Here is a 13,976-nt window from a genome sequence, read left to right on the forward strand (position 1 = left end):
CCTCGCAAACGCGGGAGACAGCGACAAAGTATAAAAATATATATATATATATATATATATATATATATATATATATATATATATATATATATATATATGTATCTATATCTATATCTATATCTATATATATATATATATATATTTATATATATATATATATATATATATATATATATATATATATATATATATATATATATATATATATATATATATATATATATATATATATATATATATATATATATATATATATTTTTTTTTTTTTTTTTTTTTATTTTATACTTTGTCGCTGTCTCCCGCGTTTGCGAGGTAGCGCAAGGAAACAGACGAAAGAAATGGCCCAACCCCCTACCATACACATGTACATACACACGTCCACACACGCAAATATACATACCTACACAGCTTTCCATGGTTTACCCCAGACGCTTCACATGCCTAGATTCAATCCACTGACAGCACGTCAACCCCTGTATACCACATCGCTCCAATTCACTCTATTCCTTGCCCTCCTTTCACCCTCCTGCATGTTCAGGCCCCGATCACACAAAATCCTTTTCACTCCATCTTTCCACCTCCAATTTGGTCTCCCTCTTCTCCTCGTTCCCTCCACCTCCGACACATATATCCTCTTGGTCAATCTTTCCTCACTCATTCTCTCCATGTGCCCAAACCATTTCAAAACACCCTCTTCTGCTCTCTCAACCACGCTCTTTTTATTTCCACACATCTCTCTTACCCTTACGTTACTTACTCGATCAAACCACCTCACACCACACATTGTCCTCAAACATCTCATTTCCAGCACATCCATCCTCCTGCGCACAACTCTATCCATAGCCCACGCCTCGCAACCATACAACATTGTTGGAACCACTATTCCTTCAAACATAGCCATTTTTGCTTTCCGAGATAATGTTCTCGACTTCCACACATTTTTCAAGGCTCCCAAGATTTTCGCTCCCTCCCCCACACTATGATCCACTTCCGCTTCCATGGTTCCATCCGCTGACAGATCCACTCCCAGATATCTAAAACACTTCACTTCCTCCAGTTTTTCTCCATTCAAACTCACCTCCCAATTGACTTGACCCTCAACCCTACTGTACCTAATAACCTTGCTCTTATTCACATTTACTCTTAACTTTCTTCTTCCACACACTTTACCAAACTCCGTCACCAGCTTCTGCAGTTTCTCACATGAATCAGCCACCAGCGCTGTATCATCAGCGAACAACAACTGACTCACTTCCCAAGCTCTCTCATCCCCAACAGACTTCATACTTGCCCCTCTTTCCAAAACTCTTGCATTTACCTCCCTAACAACCCCATCCATAAACAAATTAAACAACCATGGAGACATCACACACCCCTGCCGCAAACCTACATTCACTGAGAACCAATCACTTTCCTCTCTTCCTACACGTACACATGCCTTACATCCTCGATAAAAACTTTTCATTGCTTCTAACAACTTGCCTCCCACACCATATATTCTTAATATCTTCCACAGAGTATCTCTATCAACTCTATCATATGCCTTCTCCAGATCCATAAATGCTACATACAAATCCATTTGCTTTTCTAAGTATTTCTCACATACATTCTTCAAAGCAAACACCTGATCCACACATCCTCTACCACTTCTGAAACCACACTGCTCTTCCCCAATCTGATGCTCTGTACATGCCTTCACCCTCTCAATCAATACCCTCCCATATAATTTACCAGGAACACTCAACAAACTTATACCTCTGTAATTTGAGCACTCACTCTTATCCCCTTTGCCTTTGTACAATGGCACTATGCACGCATTCCTCCAATCCTCAGGCACCTCACCATGAGTCATACATACATTAAATAACCTTACCAACCAGTCAACAATACAGTCACCCCCTTTTTTAATAAATTCCACTGCAATACCATCCAAACCTGCTGCCTTGCCGGCTTTCATCTTCCGCAAAGCTTTTACTACCTCTTCTCTGTTTACCAAATCATTTTCCCTAACCCTCTCACTTTGCACACCACCTCGACCCAAACACCCTATATCTGCCACTCTGTCATCAGACACATTCAACAAACCTTCAAAATACTCATTCCATCTCCTTCTCACATCACCACTACTTGTTATCACCTCCCCATTTACGCCCTTCACTGAAGTTCCCACTTGCTCCCTTGTCTTACGCACCCTATTTACCTCCTTCCAGAACATCTTTTTATTCTCCCTAAAATTTACTGATAGTCTCTCACCCCAACTCTCATTTGCCCCTTTTTTCACCTCTTGCACCTTTCTCTTGACCTCCTGTCTCTTTCTTTTATACTTCTCCCACTCAATTGCATTTTTTCCCTGCAAAAATCGTCCAAATGCCTCTCTCTTCTCTTTCACTAATACTCTTACTTCTTCATATATATATATATATATCTATCTATATCTATATATATATATATATATATGTATATTTATATATATATATATATATATATATATATATATATATATATATATATATATATATATATATATATATATATATATATATATATATATATATATATATATATATATATATATATCATATATATATATATATATATATATATATATATATATATATATATATATATATATATATATATATATATATATATATATATATATATATATATATATATATATATATATATATATATATATATATTCTTTTTTTAATCTATGTATTATACTTTGTCGCTGTCTCCCGCGTTAGCGAGGTAGGGTAAGGAAACAGACGAAAGAATGGCCCAACCCACCCACATACATATGTATATACCTAAACGCCCATACACGCACAAATAGATAACTATACATTTCAAAGTATACATACATATACATACACAGACATATACACATATACACATGTACATATTCATACATTCTGCTTTCACCTATTTCGTCGCCACCCCACCACATATGAAATATCACCCCATCCCACCCCGCGCGTTCGAGGTAGCGCTAGGAAAAGACAACAAAGGCCACATTCGTACACACTCAGTCTCTAGCTGTCATGTGTAATGCACCGACACCGGAGGTCCATTTCCAGATCCGGACCCCACAAAACTTTCCATGGTCTATCCCAGACGCTTCACTTGCCCTGTTTCACTCCAATAACAACACGTCCACCCCGATATACCATATCGTTCCAATTAACTATTCCTTCCACGCCTTTCACCCTCCTGTTTGTTCAGGCCCCGTTCGCTCAAAATCTTTCTCACTCCATCCTTAAACCTCCAATCTGGTCTCCCACTTCTCTTTCCCTCCACCTCTCACCCATATATCCTCTCTCTTCACTCATTCTCTCTTTGTGACGAAAGCAGTTACAACCTCTTCTGCTCTCTCAACCACACTTTTTTTCTTATTATCACACATCTCTCTTACCACTTCATTACTTACACGATCAAACCATCTCACGCTACATATACTCCTCAAACATCTTATTTCCAAAACATGCACCCTCCTCAGCACAACTCTATCCATAGCCTATGTCTCGGAACCATATAACATTGTTGGAACTACTATATAACGTTCTCGCCTTGAACACATTTTTTAACGCTCCCAGAACTTTCGCCCCCTCCCCCACCCTATGATTCACTTCCGCTTCCATGGTTCCATCCGCTGCTAATTCCACTGCCAGAAATCTAAACCCACTTCACTTCCTCTAGGTTTTCTCCTTTCAAATTTTCAATCCAATTGACTTGACCCTCAACCCTACTGTACTTAATAACCCTGCACTTATCCACATTTACTCTCAGCTTTCTTCTTTCACACATTTTGCCAAATTCAGTCACCAGCTTCTGCAGTTTCTCACACGAATCAGCCACCAGCGCTGTATCATCAGCGAACAACAACTGACTCACTTCCCAAGCTCTCTCATCAACAACAGACTGCATACTTGCCCCTCTTTTCAAAACTCTTGCATTAACATCCCTAACAACCCCATCCATAAACAAATTAAACAACCTTGGAGACATCACACACCCCTGCCGCAAACTAACATTCACTGAGAACCAGTCACTTTCCTCTCTTCCTACTCGTACACATGCCTTACATCTTCGATAAAAACTCTTCACTGCTTCTAACAACTTGTCTCCCACACCATATATTCTTAATACCTTCTACAGAGCATCTCTATCAACTCTGTCATATACCTTCTCCAGATCCATAAATGCTACATACAAAGCCATTTCCTTTTCTAAGTATTTCTCACATACATTCTTCAAAGCAAACACCTGATCTACACATCATCCACCACTTCTGAAACCACACTGCTCTTCCCCAATATGGTGCTCTGTACATGTCTTCACCCTCTCAATCAATACCCTTCCCTATAATTTCCCAAGAATGCTCAACAAACCTATACCTCTGCAATTCGAGCACTCATTTTTATCCCTTATGCCTCTGTACAATTGCGCTATGCAAGCATTCCGCCAATCTTCAGTCACCTCACCATGAGTCATACATACAATAATAACCTTACCAACCAATCAACAATACAGTCACCCCCTTTTTTAATATATTCCATTGCAATACCATCCAAACCTGCTGCCTTGCCTGCTCTCATCCTCCGCAAAGTTTTTACTACCTCTTCTTTGTTTACCAAATCATTCTCCCTAACCCTCTCACTTTGCACACCACCTCAACCAAAACACCCTATATCTGCCACTCTATAATCAAACACACTCAGCAAACCTTCAAAATACCCACTCCATCTCCTTCTCACATCACCACCACCTGTTATCACCTCCCCATTAGCCCCCTTCACAGATGTTCCCATTTGTACCATTGTTTTACGCACTTTATATACCTCCTTCCAAGACATCTTTTTATTCTAAAATTTAATGATACTCTCTCACACCAACTCTCATTTGCCCTCTTTTTCACCTCTTGCACCTTTCTCTTGACCTGCCTCTTTCTTTTATACATCTCCCATTCATTTGCATTATTTCCCTGCAAAAATAGTCCAAATGCCTCTCTCTCCTCTTTCACTGATAATCTTACCTCTTCATCCCACCACTCTACCCTTTCTAATCTGCCCACCTCCCTCGCTTCTCATGCCACAACCATCTTTTGCGCAAGCCATCACTGCTTCCCTAAATGCATCCTATTCCTCTCCCACTCCCTCTACGTCCTTTTTTCTCACCTTTTTCCATTCTGTACTCATTCTCTCTTGGTACCTCTTCACACAAGTCTCCTTCCCATGATTCACTTACTCTCACCACTCTCTTCACCCCAACATTCTCTCTTCTTTTCTGAAAACCTCTACATATCTTCACCTTCGCTTCCACAAGATAATGAACAGACATCCCTCCACTTGCACCTCTCAGCGCATTAACATTCAAAAGTTTCTCTTTCGCGCGCCTATCAAGTAACATGTAATCCAATAACGCTATCTGGCCATCTCTCTTACTTATATGCGTATGCTTATGTATATCTCTCTTTTTAAACCAGGTATTCCCAATCACCAGTCCTTTTTCAGCACATAAATCTACAAGCTCTTCACATTTCCATTTACAACACTGAACACCCCATGTACACCAATCATTCCCTCAACTACCACATTACTAACCTTTGCATTTAAATCACCCATCATTGAAACTCGGTCTCGTGCATCAAAACTACTAACACACTCACTAAGCTAATCCAAAAAAACTTGCCTCTTATGATCTTTCTTCTCTTGCCCAGGTGCACATGCACCTATAATCACCCATCTCTCTCCATCCACTTTCAGTTTTACCCATATCAATCTAGAGTTTCCTTTCTTACACTCTATCACATACTCCCACCACTTCTGTTTCAGGGGTAGTGCTACTCCTTCCCTTGCTCTTGTCTTTTCACTATACCTTGACTTTACTCCCAAGACATTCCCAAACTACTCTTTCCGTTTACCCTTGAGCTTCGTTTCACTTAGAGCCAAAACATGCAGGTTCCTTTCCTTAAACATACTACCTATCTCTCGTTTTTTCTCATCTTCGTTACATCCACATACATTTAGACACCCTGATCTGAGCCTTCGAGGAGGATGAGCACTCCCCGCGTGACTCCTTCTGTTTCCCCTTTATGAAAGTTAGAATACTTATTGTTTCTATGCTATTTACTAATTTTCTTTGTTTGTTTTTAAGATTTTTTGTATCTCTTAAACATTTCAGCTGAAAGACACTAAATTCTTTGAGTAATCTTTAAGATTTTGTCTGGTAATGGTTATTTTCACTGATGTTTACATTCATTTTTATTATACATTGTCACTGTCTCCCGCGTTAGCGAGGTAGCGCAAGGAAACAGACGGAAGAATGACCCAACCCACCCACATACAAATGTATATACATACACGTCCACACACGCCCATATGCATACACATACATTTCAACATGTACATATATACACATACACAGACAACCACATGCATACACATGTACATAATTCATGCTTGCTGTCTTTATTCATTTGCGTCGCCACCCCGCAACACATTAAATGACAACCCCCTCCTCCCGAATGTGCGTGAGGGAGCGCGAGGGAAAGACAAAAAAAGGCCACATTCGTTCACATTAAGTCTCTAGCTGTCATATTTAGTGCACTGAAACTACAGCTCCCTTTCCACATCCAGGCCCCATAGACCTTTCCATGGTTTACCCCAGACGCTTCACACGCCCTGGTTCAATCCAGTGACAGCATGTCGATCGGTATACCACATCGTTTAAATTCACTATATTCCTTACACACCTTTCACGCTCCTGCATGTTCAGGCCCCGATCACTCAAAATCTTTTCCTTTCCATCTTTCCACCTCCAGTTTGGTCTACCACTTCTCCTCGTTCCCTCCACCTCTGACACATAAATCCTCTTGGTCAATCTTTCCTCACTCATACTCTCCATGTGATCAAACCATTTCAAAACACCCTCTTCTGTTCTCTCAACCACACTCTTTTTATTACCATACATCTCTCTTACACTTACATTACTTACTCGATCAAATCACCTCACACCACACATTGTCCTCAAACATCTCATTTCCAGCACATCCACCCTCCTGCGTACAACTGATCCATAGCCCACGCCTCGCAACCATACAACATTGTTGGAACCACTATTCCTTCAAACATACCCATTTTTGCTTTTCGAGATAATGTTCTCGACTTCCACACATTCTTCAACGCTCCTAGAACTTTGGAGCTTAAAATACAAGGAGGGGAGGATTTCTAGCCCCCTGCTCCCCTTTAGTCGCCTTCTACGACACGTGAGGAATGCATGGGAAGTATTCTTTCTCCCCTATCCCCAGGGATATATATATATATATATATATATATATATATATATATATATATATATATATATATATATATATATATATATTGATATATTTATATATATATATATATATATATATATATATATATATATATATATATATATATATATATATATATATATATATATATATTTATATATATATATATATATATATATATATATATATATATATATATATATATATATATATATATAAATATATATATATATATATATATATATATATATATATATATATATATATATATATATATATATATATATATATATATATATATATACCAAAAGGGGAGGGAGCGGGGGGCTGGAAATCCTCCCCTCTCTTTTTTTTTTTTTTTTTTTTCAATTTTCCAAAAGAAGGAACAGAGAATTGGGCCAGGTGAGGGTATTCCCTCAAAGGCCCAGTCCTCTGTTCTTAACGCTACCTCGCTAATGCGGGAAATGGCGAATAGTTTGAAAGAAAAGAAAAAAAGATATATATATATATATATATATATATATATATATATATATATATATATATATATATATATATATGTGTATATATATATATATTTATTATTATTTTATTATACTTTGTCGCTGTCTCCCGCGTTTGCGAGGTAGCGCAAGGAAACAGACGAAAGAAATGGCCCAACCCCCCCCCATACACATGTATATACATACGTCCACACACGCAAATATACATACCTACACAGCTTTCCATGGTTTACCCCAGACGCTTCACATGCCCTGCTTCAATCCACTGACAGCACGTCAACCCCGGTATACCACATCGCTCCAATTCACTCTATTCCTTGCCCTCCTTTCACCCTCCTGCATGTTCAGGCCCCGATCACACAAAATCTTTTTCACTCCATCTTTCCACCTCCAATTTGGTCTCCCTCTTCTCCTCGTTCCCTCCACCTGCGACACATATATCCTCTTGGTCAATCTTTCCTCACTCATTCTCTCCATGTGCCCAAAACCACTTCAAAACACCCTCTTCTGCTCTCTCAACCACGCTCTTTTTATTTCCACACATCTCTCTTACTCTTACGTTACTCACTCGATCAAACCACCTCACACCACACATTGTCCTCAAACATCTCATTTCCAGCACATCCATCCTCCTGCGCACAACTCTATCCATAGCCCACGCCTCGCAACCATACAACATTGTTGGAACCACTATTCCTTCAAACATACCCATTTTTGCTTTCCGAGATAATGTTCTCGACTTCCACACATTCTTCAAGGCCCCCAGGATTTTCGCCCCCTCCCCCACCCTTTGATCCACTTCCGCTTCCATGGTTCCATCCGCTGCCAGATCCACTCCCAGATATCTAAAACACTTCACTTCCTCCAGTTTTTCTCCATTCAAAATCACCTCCCAATTGACTTGACCCTCAACCCTACTGTACCTAATAACCTTACTCTTATTCACATTTACTCTTAACTTTCTTCTTCCACACACTTTTCCAAACTCAGTCACCAGCTTCTGCAGTTTCTCACATGAATCAGCCACCAGCGCTGTATCATCAGCGAACAACAACTGACTCACTTCCCAAGCTCTCTCATCCCCAACAGACTTCATATATATATATATATATATATATATATATATATATATATATATATATATATATATATATATATATATATATATATATATATATATACATATGTGTATATATTTCATACTATTCGCCATTTCCCGCATTAGCGAGGTAGCGTTGAGAACAGAGGACTGGGCCCTTGAGGGAATATCCTCACCTGGGCCCCTTCTCTGTTCCCCTTCTCTTTTGGAAAATTAAAAATAAAAGTGAGAGTGGAGGATTTCCAGTCCCCCGTTCCCTCCCCTTTTAGTCGCCTTCTACGACACGCAGGGAATATGTGGGAAGTATTCTTTCTCCCCTATCCCCAGGGATATATATATATATATATATATATATATATATATATATATATATATATATATATATATATATATATATATATATATATATATGTGTACGTGTAGGAAGAGAGGAAAGTGATTGGTTCTCAGTGAATGTAGGTTTGCGGCAGGGGTGTGTGATGTCTCCATGGTTGTTTAATTTGTTTATGGATGGGGTTGTTTGGGAGGTAAATGCAAGAATTTTGGAAAGAGGGGCAAGTATGAAGTCTGTTGGGGATGAGAGAGCTTGGAAAGTGAGTCAGTTGTTGTTCGCTGATGATACAGCCCTGGTGGCTGATTCATGTGAGAAACTGCAGAAGCTGGTTACTGAGTTTGGTAAAGTGTGTGGAAGAAGAAAGTTAAGAGTAAATGTGAATAAGAGCAAGGTTATTAGGTACAGTAGGGTTGAGGGTCAAGTCAATTGGGAGGTGAGTTTGATGGAGAAAAACTGGAGGAAGTGAAGTGTTTTAGATATCTGGGAGTGGATCTGGCAGCGGATGGAACCATGGAAGCGGAAGTGGATCATAGGGTGGGGGAGGGGGCGAAAATTCTGGGGGCCTTGAAGAATGTGTGGAAGTCGAAAACAGTATCTCGGAAAGCAAAAATGGGTATGTTTGAAGAAATAGTGGTTCCAACAATGTTGTATGGTTGCGAGGCGTGGGCTATGGATAGAGTTGTGCGCAGGAGGATGGATGTGCTGGAAATGAGATGTTTGAGGACAATGTGTGGTGTGAGGTGGTTTGATCGAGTGAGTAACGTAAGGGTAAGAGAGATGTGTGGAAATAAAAAGAGCGTGGTTGAGAGAGCAGAAGAGGGTGTTTTGAAGTGGTTTGGGCACATGGAGAGGATGAGTGAGGAAAGATTGACCAAGAGGATATATGTGTCGGAGGTGGAGGGAACAAGGAGAAGAGGGAGACCAAATTGGAGGTGGAAAGATGGAGTGAAAAAGATTTTGTGTGATCGGGGCCTGAACATGCAGGAGGGTGAAAGGAGGGCAAGGAATAGAGTGAATTGGAGCGATGTGGTATACCGGGGCTGACGTGCTGTCAGTGGATTGAATCAAGGCATATGAGGCGTCTGGGGTAAACCATAGGAAGCTGTGTAGGTATGTATATTTGCGTGTGTGGACGTATGTATATACATGTGTATGGGGGGGGGGTTGGGCCATTTCTTTCGTCTGTTTCCTTGCGCTACCTCGCAAACGCTGAGACAGCGACAAAGTATAGTGAAAAAAAAAAATATATATATATATATATATATATAAATATATATATATATATATATATATATATATATATATATATATATATATATATATATATATATATATATATATATATATATATATATATATATATATATATATATTGGTCGAGGTGGTGTGCAAAGTGAGAGGGTTAGGGAAAATGATTTGGTAAACAGAGAAGAGGTAGTAAAAGCTTTGCGGAAGATGAAAGCCGGCAAGGCAGCAGGTTTGGATGGTATTGCAGTGGAATTTATTAAAAAAGGGGGTGACTCTATTGTTGACTGGTTGGTAAGGTTATTTAATGTATGTATGACTCACGGTGAGGTGCCTGAGGATTGGCGGAATGCGTGCATAGTGCCATTGTACAAAGGCAAAGGGGATAAGAGTGAGTGCTCAAATTACAGAGGTATAAGATTGTTGAGTATTCCTGGTAAATTATATGGGAGGGTATTGATTGAGAGGGTGAAGGCATGTACAGAGCATCAGATTGGGGAAGAGCAGTGTGGTTTCAGAAGTGGTAGAGGATGTGTGGATCAGGTGTTTGCTTTGAAGAATGTATGTGAGAAATACTTAGAAAAGCAAATGGATTTGTATGTAGCATTTATGGATCTGGAGAAGGCATATGATAGAGTTGATAGAGATGCTCTGTGGAAGGTATTAAGAATATATGGTGTGGGAGGCACGTTGTTAGAAGCAGTGAAAAGTTTTTATCGAGGATGTACGGCATGTGTACGTGTAGGAAGAGAGGAAAGTGATTGGTTCTCAGTGAATGTAGGTTTGCGGCAGGGGTGTGTGATGTCTCCATGGTTGTTTAATTTGTTTATGGATGGGGTTGTTAGGGAGGTGAATGCAAGAGTTTTGGAAAGAGGGGCAAGTATGAAGTCTGTTGGGGATGAGAGAGCTTGGGAAGTGAGTCAGTTGTTGTTCGCTGATGATACAGCGCTGGTGGCTGATTCATGTGAGAAACTGCAGAAGCTGGTGACTGAGTTTGGTAAAGTGTGTGAAGCAAGAAAGTTAAGAGTAAATGTGAATAAGAGCAAGGTTATTAGGTACAGTAGGGTTGAGGGTCAAGTCAATTAGGAGGTGAGTTTGAATGGAGAAAAACTGGAGGAAGTGAAGTGTTTTAGATATCTGGGAGTGGATCTGGCAGCGGATGGAACCATGGAAGCGGAAGTGGATCATAGGGTGGGGGAGGGGGCGAAAATTCTGGGAGCCTTGAAGAATGTGTGGAAGTCGAGAACATTATCTCGGAAAGCAAAAATGGGTATGTTTGAAGGAATAGTGGTTCCAACAATTTTGTATGGTTGCGAGGCGTGGGCTATGGATAGAGTTGTGCGCAGGAGGATGGATGTGCTGGAAATGAGATGTTTGAGGACAATGTGTGGTGTGAGGTGGTTTGATCAAGTAAGTAACGTAAGGGTAAGAGAGATGTGTGGAAATAAAAAGAGCGTGGTTGAGAGAGCAGAAGAGGGTGTTTTGAAATGGTTTGGTCACATGGAGAGAATGAGTGAGGAAAGATTGACCAAGAGGATATATGTGTCGGAGGTGGAGGGAACGAGGAGAAGAGGGAGACCAAATTGGAGGTGGAAAGATGGAGTGAAAAAGATTTTGTGTGATCGGGGCCTGAACACGCAGGAGGGTGAAAGGAGGGCAAGGAATAGAGTGAATTGGAGCGATATGGTATACCGGGGCTTACGTGCTGTCAGTGGATTGAATCGGGGCATGTGAAGCGTCTGGGGTAAACCATGGAAAGCTGTGTAGGTATATATATTTGCGTGTGTGGACGTATGTATATACATGTGTATGGGGGTGGGTTGGGCCATTTCTTTCGTCTGTTTACTTGCGCTACCTCGCAAACGCGGGAGACAGCGACAAAGCAAAAAAAAAAAAAATATTTATATATATATATATATATATATATATATATATATATATATATATATATATATATATATATATATATATATATATATATATATATATATATATATATATATATATATATATATATATATATATATATATATATATATATATATATATATATATATATATATATATATATATATATATATATATATATATATATATATATATATATATATATATATATATATATATATATATATATATATATATATATATATATATATATATATATATATGGATTTGTATTTAGCACAGAGATGCTCTGTAAAAGGTATTAAGAATATATGATGTGGGAGGCAAGTTGTTAAAAGCAGTGAAAAGTTTTTATCCAGGATTTAAGGCATGTGTACGTGTAGGAAGAGAGGAAAGTGATTGGTTCTCACTGAATGTTGGTTTGCGGCAGGGGTGCGTGATGTCTCCATGGATGTTTAATTTGTTTATGGATGGGGTTGTTAGAGAGGTGAATGCAAGAGTTTTGGAAAGAGGGGCAAGTGCGAAGTCTGTTGTAGATTAGAGAGCTTGAGCAATGAGTCAGTTGTTGTTCAATGATGATACAGCGCTGGTGGCTGATTCATGTGAGAAACTGCAGAAGCTGGTGACTGAGTTTGGTAAAGTGTGTGAAAGAAGAAAGTTAAAAGTAAATGTGAATAAGGGCAAGGTTATTAAGTACAGTAGGGTTGAGGGTCAAGTCAACTGGGAGGTAAGTTTGAATGGAGAAAAACTGGAGGAAGTAAAGCGTTTTAGATATCTGGGAGTGGATCTGGAAGCGGATGGAACCATGGAAGCGGAAGTGAATCACAGGGTGGGGGAGGGGGCGAAAATTCTGGGAGCCTTGAAGAATGTTTGGAAGTCGAGAACATTATCTCGGAAAGCAAAAATGGGTATGTTTGAAGGAATAGTGGTTCCAACAATTTTGTATGGTTGCGAGGCGTGGGCTGTGGACAGAGTTGTGCTCAGGAGGGTGGATGTGCTGGAAATGAGATGTTTGAGGACAATGTGTGGTGTGAGGTGGTTTGATCGAGTAAGTAATGTATGGGTAAGAGAGATGTGTGGAAATAAAAAGAGTGTCGTTGAGAGGGCAGAAGAGGGTGTTTTGAAATGGTTTGGTCACATGGAGAAAATGAGTGAGGAAAGACTGACCAAGAGGATATATGTGTCAGAGGTGGAGGGAACGAGAAGTGGGAGACCAAATTGGAGGTGGAAAGATGAAGTGAAAAAGATTTTGAGTGATCGAGGCCTGAACATGCAGGAGGGTGAAAGGCAGGCAAGGAATAAGGTGAATTGGAACGATGTGGTATACCGGGGTCGACGTGCTGTCTATGGATTGAACCAGGGCATGTGAAGTGTCTGGAGTAAACCATGGAAAGTTGTGTGGGGCCTGGATATGGAAAGGGAGCTGTGGTTTTGGTGCATTATTACATGACAGCTAGAGACTGAGTGTAAACGAATGTGGCCTTTGTTGTCTTTTCCTAGCGCTACCTCACACACATGAAGTGGGAGGGGGTTGTTATTCCGTGTGTGGCGAGGTGGCGATGGGAA

This window comes from Panulirus ornatus, chromosome 48, assembly GCF_036320965.1.
Source record: "Panulirus ornatus isolate Po-2019 chromosome 48, ASM3632096v1, whole genome shotgun sequence".
NCBI lineage: Eukaryota > Metazoa > Arthropoda > Malacostraca > Decapoda > Palinuridae > Panulirus > Panulirus ornatus.